Source organism: Etheostoma spectabile, chromosome 24 (genome assembly GCF_008692095.1).
Source record: "Etheostoma spectabile isolate EspeVRDwgs_2016 chromosome 24, UIUC_Espe_1.0, whole genome shotgun sequence".
NCBI lineage: Eukaryota > Metazoa > Chordata > Actinopteri > Perciformes > Percidae > Etheostoma > Etheostoma spectabile.
Window position 1 is genome coordinate 9,512,367 of NC_045756.1, and position 10,327 is coordinate 9,522,693.

The following is a 10,327-nucleotide window of genomic DNA, read 5'->3' on the forward strand; positions in this document are numbered from 1 at the left end:
CTTTAAGTCCTCCAGTTAACTGTTGCTATGTATAAATCCCATAACTGATTAGTGACTACATTCTCAAGGATCTTGGAGAGAAAGGGAAGGTTAGATATAGGTCTATAGTTTGCTAAGACTTGCGGGTCCAGGGAGGGTTTTTTCAGGAGAGGTTTTATCACAGCTACTTTAAATGGCCGCAGTACGTAACCTGTTAATAGAGGCATATTGATCATATCTAGTAATGGAGCGGTAACCACGGATACATAACCTGTTAATAGAGACATATTGATCATATCTAGTAATGGAGTGGTAACCATGGGTAACCCTTCTTTAAGCAGCCTCGTTGGGATGGGGTCTAAGAGACAGGTAGATGGTTTAGCTGAAGAGACCGTAGACATTGTTGAAGGTCTCTAGGACAGAAGCAGTCTGAGTATATGTCAGGTCTTGTTGTTCTCTCTAGTGCTACTACGTTTAAAGGTGAACTGTTGAGGGCAAAAGATGATGAATTTTATCGCTAATTGTTATAGTTTTCTCATTAAAGAAGCTCATAAAGTGGTCACTAGAGCTCTAGGAAGAGATGGCTCAATAGAGCTGGGACTCTGTCAGCCTGGCTACAGTGCTGAAAACAAACCTTGGCTTCTTCTTATTTTCTTCTATTAGTGATGAGTAATAGTCTGATCTGGCATTTCTGAGGGCCTTCCTATACAATTTCAGGCTGTCTTGCCCTCTACTGTGGTCTCTCTAAGTACTATACTGTACCATATTATGCTGAACATTTGTCCTGTAGGGTTACATTGCTGTGCATACGAGCTCAAAGTGATCTATGTGCACGGAGTGTTTTTATCTCCAGTAGAAGAATTAATTTCAGAGCAGGGGGAATGAGAGGGGGAACACCAGAGCAGGTGGAACGAGAGGGGGAACACCAGAGCAGGTGAAACGAGAGGGGGAACACCAGAGCAGGGGGAATGAGAGGGGGGAATGTAGCAGAAGATATATATTTTTTTTAAACACCCAGATTCTTCCAGCTCCGCTCGTCCACTTTGTACCTCTGGGTTATAAATCTGCAACCAGTCCAGGCTGACCTAACCCTGTTGACGGTCAGGAGGCAGCGTGAGCAGGAGACCAGGTACAGCCCCGTATACGTGCCCCGTGGTCTGAGTTTGTGTGGGGGGATGCTGAGCGGGGCCCTGGGCTCTCTGGCAGACGGACAGCAGTTCAGGGCCAGAAGTGGGCCGTTCAATACTTCACAGAGGACATGCTCGCAAGTGATGATTTAGACAAACAGTGGCAGGAACAGTATGCAGAGAGAGACGTGGGGGGGATCTGAGACCTCTGCCTCTGTGTGTGAGCCCAGACGACTCCTGTCGCCTGGAGGAAGCAAACAGAAACATGAAGGCTGTAAACGCTGAGGCGTGACGATCGGATTCCTCCGGAGCAGATAGCTCTCTGGTGTTGACACGTGAAGACGAGACGGAGCGAGGCGTCTTTAGAGAACACTTCCCGACGTGTTGACGCGACGGAGACCGAGAAGCAGATGGCTTCCTCTCCCAGCCCTTTCTTAACCAGGATCTTTAAAGGAGCCCCTATCATGCTTTATGGGGATTTTTGCATCTTTTGCTGTGTTATGTAGCCTAGTTCTTTGTGTGTGCATAGATCAGGGTTTACAACCTGCGGCTCTTTATCCCCTCTTATATGCAAAAGAACTACATTTACATTGTTTTTAATAACTGTTGAGTGATTCTAACATTCTTTATTTAGGTTACCACAAGATTTCATTCACCTCAAATGTGCGTCACCGCCTCCGTACATCTAAGTTTTATCCTGTAAGATTAGCCAAACCTCAGCAGCTAATTTCTATCATTTCTATAGACAAGCTGTGAATTACAATTTCAAATTTCCAAACTTTTGTAAAAAGCTCAAATATGTTTTGCGGCTCCAGAAAGATTTATTTAATTTGTTTGGCTGCTTACCCCTCTAGAGCTTTCTCTCCCACAGACAGCACTGAATGAAAACGGCTCGCCCTCAGTCCTGTTAGTGATGTCACTGTGATGTCACTGTGATGTCACTGCTTGAGAAAGCCAGACCGCTGTTTCATAGGTGCTGCCAGGGCCAGACCAATCAGAGTGGGCAGTATGATGTCTTCTAGTAGAACAAGAGAACCAAAAGGAACACAATAGAGCTTCTTTAAAGGAGCACTCAGCCAGTATGATTACATTCATAACAATATTCCACGTTTATTCCAAATATGACAATATTCTTAATTTGATACAGGTCATGTAAACTGCACATTCTGTTTGGATATGGCAAACTGTTTTTTCTACTCTGGCTAACAATTTGCTGGTCTTCCATGATTGGTCATCTGCTCCAGGTAGGAACCACTGGAGTGTTTCATTTTTAGAACTTGGACCCCCCCCCCCCAGATTTGGGCTGAGCCCCCCCCATTGTGTACTAGGTGTGGCTCCGCCCCTGCTGTGTGTCAAATGCCAGAACTGCCACCACACAGCGGGTGGTTAAAGGGTGATTGAGAGAATGCGGCAATCTATTGGCTGCAGGCTTAGTAAATTTCAGATGGTGTGAGAGAGAGAGAGAGAGAGAGATAGAGAGAGAGAGAGAGACCTGGTTTCTCTAACACTAATCTTGTCCTCGCAATAAACTCTCTCTATGAGAGCAATTAGATGCAGCGCGGTTCCCAGAGCCTCTGCAATGACTCATTGAAACATCTTATGTGCTGATAGAGGGAGCCGCAGTTTTTTTTTCTCCCCCATCGTACACACGCACGCACAAGCGCGCACGCACAGGACGTTGACTCCAGCAGGGCTGCCTTTCAGTGCATCGGGACTTCTGTACTTTGGATTTGCAGATTTGCAGCACATGAGGCTGCGTGCCTGGGCTGGCTGGCCGGACGCGCACTTGAGGCTATTTGGGGTTTTGTTTTTCCTGAAGTCTGGACTTACATAAAGAGTGGGACGGCGGGAGAGACGGGCTGAGGTAAGTGCGCTGCAGGCTGCATGTGATGCGCAGATTTCCTTCCAGCAGGGAAACATCGGCTAAAAATGTCCAAATCAGCCCCTATCAGAGCGTCCCCGCTCCCCAGAGAGGAGCCCAATCAACAGGGAATTCATCCACACGTTTGTCGTCTTGACAGTGCGAACTTGTCATAAAAAGAGAAAGCAGGCGTGATACTGAGGGTGTCATCCGCACAGCCACGCGCCTTCTTGCGCACTTTACCTCGACTCCAGTTGGAGAACAAATGCTCATTTAGAAATCGGTGTTTGGCGCTTTAACTATAAAGCAACAGCTCGGTTAACTTTAAAAGGACAGCGGCGTGTGTGTGTGTGTGTGTGCGTGTGTGTGTGTGTGAGAGATGTCGCACACAGCGCTTTTCTCTCAACATGCAGAAAGCATTTTAAAATCATTTCACACCTGCGTTTTTCAGCCCAACTCTTTTGTGTCTGGGGTGCAGCATCTTGTCTTCCAGCAGCTCTCTCTCTCTCTTTCTCTCTCTCTCTCTCTCTCTCTCTCTCTCTCTCCAAGCAGCCACAAGATGGTGGTGTAGATATCTCGATGTGGGTTTTGAGATGGGTAGAGGGGTTGAGAAGGGAGGGAGGGAGATGGGGGGGGGGGGGGGGGGGGGGGGGGGGGGGGGGTTGAGTGGGGTTTTTGCTTTGCATGATTGTTTTTTTACAGCTACACCGCTGCTAATGCTATGATGATTTTCAGCTTGTGTTCACACTGGGTGGCATTCACACAGACAGACCGCTGGTTTAACATGGGATGACCTTGTGTGTGTGTGTGTGTGTGTGTGTGTGTGTGTGTGTGTGTGTGTGTGTTTTATCACTGTCACCAATATGTAATAATGTCCTCAGTAGAGCTGTCAACCTTTCTCTACAATTATATACGGATATCTAATGCTCAAATGAAGCCTGTTATTAATATATTATGTCCTCTAGAGCCGGGATTAGCACCCATGGGTGGGCGCCTTGCCAGGGGGTGACGTGGAAACATCGTAGAGTAGCTCAATTAATCTGAAGAAAAGAAAATAAATGCTGTGTATATAGATATATATGCTGTGTATATACAGTAGATATAGTATATATATATATATATATATATATATATATATATTGACAAGAAGCCAGCTGGAACACCTGAACTATGGTAGTTAGCAAGCTAGCACAGACATTTAGCTAAAAGTAAGAAATAAATAGCTAAAAGTAAGAAATAAATAGCTAAAAGTATTGGACGGACGTTGAACGGTTAAAACAGTTAGCTGAAAATAATTACTGAAAGGAACTTTAATGGATAAATAGATAAAACATTCAGCTTCACTCCAAGTAGTTGTAGTAGGCTAACAGGCTAGTAATACTAAAATCATACTAAATATTGACCCTTAAAACAGTTTCCTTCCTCCACAGCGCTGCCGAGGAAGGTCTGTATCTGGGATGGAAGAAAACCTGCTCTGGTTTATTGGCATTTCTTTAAACCAATCACAATCATCGTGGGCGGGACTAAGCTCCAGACGGAGCCACGGTGCCTCTGCTAAATAGTCTCAGGAAGGAAGTTGTTCTGGTGGAACATGTGTACGTTCAGAAGTAGTTTTAGTCGTCAACAGAAAACTCAGATTGGACAGATAGTCTAGCTAGCTGTCTGGATTTACCCTGCGGAGATCTGAGGACCAGGTAACCATAGTCCTCAGATTGGACAGATAGTCTAGCTAGCTGTCTGGATTTACCCTGCAGAGATCTGAGGACCAGGTACCCATAGTCCTCAGATTGGACAGATAGTCTAGCTAGCTGTCTGGATTCACCCTGCAGAGATCTGAGGACCAGGTACCCATAGTCCTCAGATTGGACAGATAGTCTAGCTAGCTGTCTGGATTCACCCTGCAGAGATCTGAGGACCAGGTAACCATAGTCCTCAGAAATCAGTCGCAGGTTAGAACGCCAACACAGAGAGAGAGGACAGAGATGGAGGTTAGAGCACAAACACAGAGATAGAGGACGGGGACGGAGGTTAGAACGCCGTCACAGAGATAGAGGACGGGGACTAAAGATATGTGTCTGCTCTATCGGATAATAAATCTATCTCTAATCACATAAATTCCCAAATAGCATGAAATCTTCCTTCCTCCACCGTGCAGCTGAGCTTTGACTCATTTGGCCCTTCTTTCACAGAGGGGGGGGGGGGGGGGGGGGGGGTTGCAGGTGTAGGATTCCACATTTGAAGATTATGGTGAAGCGTTGTTGGACAGTGATTGAGAGCGACTTCTAGGAATCTGCGTGTTAATATTTAATTCATTTGAGCCCTGTGTCCAATCCAAACAGCCTTCCTATGTCTAATCCTTTTCCTTTTGTTCTTTTTTCAACACACTGCACTGTTCATCTGGGATCAGAGTCCTTCCAAATGAAAGTTAGGCCTACAGCATTCACACGCTACTCCGTAATCTCCTCCTGCATGTTCCCAGTAAGATGGAGGATTTCTGCAACATGTCAGGACACAAATGCACAAAATTGATTTCATTTGTTTTTTTTTGTCAGACAATAATCTTTGGCCTTTAAAATGTGCACTTGTGCTTTTACCTTAAATCTCTTTTGCATTTTGAATTTGACTGCCACCCCCCCCCCCCCAGCTTTCCCTGCTGCCTTTTGTGTAAAACTCAAAAAAGGAAGTCTTTCAAGGTAGCAATGCTAAATCTGGCCAAAATGTTGCAGTTTTGTTTTTATGTATTATTTAACAGAATACCTTTGGGTTTTGGACAAAGCAAGACATTTAAAGAGTTGGATTCTGAGAAACTGGGATGGACATTTTCACCATTTGTCTTCTTTATTTGACCAAACGATTAATGGAGAAAATCGACCTTAGAATAGTCAATAATGAAAATAAGGTTCTTTCTTTTAAGTCACCTTTTTTCTTACCTCTTCTATTAACTGGTATATTGGCTCAATATTCCCTTTTGATTAGCCATTGAAACCGGCAAAAAATGGAATATTAAGTAAACATATGATGATTAAGTTGATTAGTTATCACGTTAGGGCGTTTTCACTCCTGTAGTTCCTTTGCTTTGGTCCGAATCAGTGGATGATTTTGTAAACTTGGAGCTGTATCCTCTTGGTTCAGTATCATTGCACCTGGACAAGTCCAAGCGTACCAATTGGTCGGATGTGTCTGGGGGCGGGAGCAAGAAAGTAAACACAGGAAGAAGGTCCTGTGTTCTGGACTGGTGCATACTTGTTGCATCTCCGTGGTCAAACTGGCTCATTTTAATGAAATAATTGGTTAGAGTTATTCCCATGTCATGTGTTACCTCACATTCATGGGTCATCCGGTCAGTGCTAGGGTTAGTGTTAGGGTTAGGGTTAGTCCGATGTCATGTGTTCATGTGTCATCCGGTCAGTGCTAGGGTTAGGGTTAGGGTTAGCGTTAGTCCGATGTCATGTGTTCATGTGTCATCCGGTCAGTGCTAGGGTTAGGGTTAGGGTTAGTCCAATGTCATGTGTTCATGTGTCATCCGGTCAGTGTTAGGGTTAGGGTTAGGGTTAGTCCGATGTCATGTGTTGAACACATTCATAGTATCAGGTCAGTGCTAGGGTTAGTGTTAGGGTTAGGGTTAGTCCGATGTCATGTGTTAGAACACATTCATGAGTTCAGGTCAGTGCTAGGGTTAGTGTTAGGGTTAGGGTTAGTCCGATGTCATGTGTCATGTGTCATCGGTCAGTGCTAGGGTAGGGTTAGGGTTAGGTTAGTCCGATGTCATGTGTTCATGGTCCATCCGGTCAGTGCTAGGGTGAGGTTAGGGTAGTCCAATGTCATGTGTTCAGTGTCATCCGGTCAGTGTTAGGGTTAGGGTTAGGGTTAGTCCGATGTCATGTGTTAGAACACATTCATGAGTCATCAGGTCAGTGCTAGGGTTAGTGTTAGGGTTAGGGTTAGTCCGATGTCATGTGTTAGAACACATTCATGAGTCATCAGGTCAGTGCTAGGGTTAGTGTTAGGGTTAGGGTTAGTCCGATGTCATGTGTTACATCACATTCATGGGTCATCCGGTCAGTGCTAGGGTTAGTGTTAGGGTTAGGGTTATTCCCATGTCATGTGTTACATCACATTCATGGGTCATCCGGTCAGTGCTAGGGTTAGTGTTAGGGTTAGCGTTAGTCCGATGTCATGTGTTCATGTGTCATCCGGTCAGTGCTAAGGTTAGTGTTAGGGTTAGGGTTAGGGTTAGTCCGATGTTATGTGTTAGAACACATTCATGAGTCATCAGGTCAGTGTTAGGGTTAGGTTTAGGGTTAGTCCAATGTCATGTGTTCATGGGTCATCAGGTCAGTGCTAGGGTTAGGGTTAGTCTGATGTCATGTGTTCATGGGTCATCAGGTCAGTGCTAGGGTTAGTCTGATTTCATGTGTTCATGGGTCATCAGGTCAGTGCTAGGGTTAGGGTTAGTCCGATGTCATGTGTTCATGGGTCATCAGGTCAGTGCTAGGGTTAGGGTTAGGGTTAGGTTAGTCCGATGTCATGTGTTCATGGGTCATCAGGTCAGTGCTAGGGTTAGTGTTAGGGTTAGGGTTAGTCCGATGTCATGTGTTAGAACACATTCATGAGTCATCAGGTCAGTGTTAGGGTTAGGTTTAGGGTTAGTCCAATGTCATGTGTTCATGGGTCATCAGGTCAGTGCTAGGCAGTGGTTCCCTGATTTGTCCCAACACGGTGGAAACAGCAGCCGCTGTGTAACGTGCATCCTGTTTAATGGAAGCAGAGCTGCTGGAGCTCTGAAGGAGGGATTACTGCACAGTGAGACGTCCTTGTTGTATGCAAATCCCACACACTTTCAGCGCTCCAACAGTCCTCGGTTGTGTGTAGAACTTGGTAGCCTATTTATCAACTTTTCAACATTTATAATGATATAACCAATTCCCTTTTTTTCACCTATTCCTACTACTTTACCTACTTTGTATCTATTCAAGACAGCAATCCAGTTTAGCATCAGCCTTTCAGCATACAGCATTCACACTGCCATTTCATCCAAAAATCAACTTAACTCAGTAGTTTTGGTGCCTAATGGACGTAACGCACTGGATTTTAAACACGTCTCCTCATCTTAGAAAAAGATGGTGGTTTGGGTTCATCTCCCCATTGTTGTTTTTTGTCTTTTTGTAATTGCTTTGCATCTATTTTCAGTAATGTTGCGTGTCTTGGTAGTCGTTTTGTGTAGGTTTGCTGGGGTTTTGTGTGTCATTAAGCGTCTTTTTGCATCTCTGTGGTGGTTTGGGGTCATTTGTCATCGTTGGTTTTCAGTACCATTGTGTGAGTCGTGGTCCTGTGGGCCCAGTGAGCCTGTGGTTGGGAATCCATCCACGGTCAGAAGCACATGCCCAACATGTACTGTATGTATAATAAATACTGTCTGCATGCGTGGTAATTATTATCTGCTGTGACATTTCACAGTTGGGAGGAAACGATCACTTTATAATGATTTGAAATGCAAACGACACAGAGCCTTTGTTGGTATGCGTGAGACTTTATCTCCTGTAATCGTTAAGAGGGACAACGTTCACAATCTCCTGTGTGCTCCGGAGAGACACAGTGCTCCTTCTGCAACCACGACCTATCTAAAAACACCACATTATTACACCTATTTTATGGTTTTATGTCTGTTTTTGGTCATTTAGCGTCTCTGGTTTTAGTCCTTTCTAGTCTTAGTAGTCATTATGTGTAGCTTTTTTAATGGGTCATGTTGTGTGTCTTTGATTCTTTTTTGTAAGTTTAAGTCTTTTTAGCGTTTTTTTTTGTCCCTTTGTAATTTTACGTCTATTTTTAGTCGTTTTGCATCAAACAGCCGCTGATGTTCCTCAGATAGAAGTTCATCGTTATGTAACAGCCCCTGTAGGCAAACAGCCAATGATGAACAGCCTGTGGCTGCACTTCCACTACAAACAAAATGATGTTATCAAGGCCGTTCATCTCCTGTTGCTAGGGTATCTTAAATGGCAGAAAGAAGCAGCAAAAACGACGAAGTCACATTATGTCGAATCACATTCCTACTGGAACACGTCCCGTTGTGTAGTATTTGGTTTAGAAGCCTTTCTTCAGGATTCCTGATGGTAGAAAGTGCTGCCAGACCATTACAATCAGTCTCCGGCTGCAGTGGACTGGACAGAGATTCCATTCCATTCAGAGCAGACTGGGCTTTTTAAAGAGACAGGCACCCCCAAGATGGTCTCACACAGAGCGGGAATACAGGTATATTCAGACAGACATATTTGCAAATCATCTGTATTAGTGTTTTATTTGACCGATCAATTAAAATGTATTTATAGTGTCAAATCATAACAAGACATATCTCAAGACACTTTAAAGATAGAGTAGGTCTAGACTTCTAGGGCATAGCAGGGCGTAGCAGGGCCCTGCAGGGTGCTGCAGGGTGCTGCAGGGCGTAGCAGGGCATAGCAGGGCGCTGCAGGGTGCCGCAGGGTGCTGCGGGGCGTAGCAGGGTGCTGCAGGGTGCTGCAGGGCATAGCAGGGTGCTGCAGGGTGCTGCAGGGCATAGCAGGGTGCTGCAGGGTGTTGCAGGGCATAGCAGGGTGCTGCAGGGTGTTGCAGGGCATAGCAGGGCATAGCAGGGAGCTGCAGGGTGCTGCAGGGTGCTGCAGGGCATAGCAGGGAGCTGCAGGGTGCTGCAGGGTGTTGCAGGGCATAGCAGGGCATAGCAGGGAGCTATGGCTCCACTACGGCTCTGTAACCCGTCTACCAACAAACTGTTAGCATGTTACAACTTCAGGAAGATATGTTTTTATTTATTAATTTTGATGACTACGTTTTATGTTAAAAGTTTCAGTTTTATTAAATAATTGCGTGAAGCATTTAGACAAGCTTTTGTGTTGGAGTTTGTAACATTCCAAATTGTCAATGTTGACTAAATGATTTTCATTTTTCCTGTGCAACATTAAAGCATGTAAACATATTCTGGTAGAAACATGAAATACAAGTATGAATCTGAAAAGGTAATGAGCTCTAAGCAAATAGGAGTTAAAAGCCCAAGAAAATCAGTTTTCCTCCTTAAAATGCAAATGTGTGTAATCAGTGGAAATGTGGTAGAGTAAATTATGAAGATGTATTCTGTTCTATTCTTGGGTCCCTGGGATCAGCAACCCCTGGTCACACGTTTAACACCAGATAACTACCAGGGCTTACTGGGAATTTAGGAAACCTGGGGTAAGTACTGCTATTAAATAGGGGTGGGGGAAAAAATCGATACAGCATTGTATCACAATAATTTCAGTGGCAATACTCTATCGATACAAAGGCGCCAAGTGTCTATATATATATATATATATATATATATATATAT

The 10,327-nt window shown here is 44.6% G+C and overlaps 1 protein-coding gene across 1 annotated transcript in view; it reads left to right on the plus strand.

Annotated features, from left to right (window-relative positions):
- The first annotated feature begins 2,578 nt into the window (after nt 1–2,578).
- nlgn4xa (neuroligin 4 X-linked a) overlaps nt 2,579–10,327 on the plus strand; it is a 71,503-nt gene continuing 63,754 nt past the window's right edge. The window contains exon 1 of the mRNA XM_032506497.1: nt 2,579–2,970. The gene's annotated coding sequence lies outside the window, so the exon portion shown is untranslated. The remainder of the gene's footprint in view (nt 2,971–10,327) is intronic.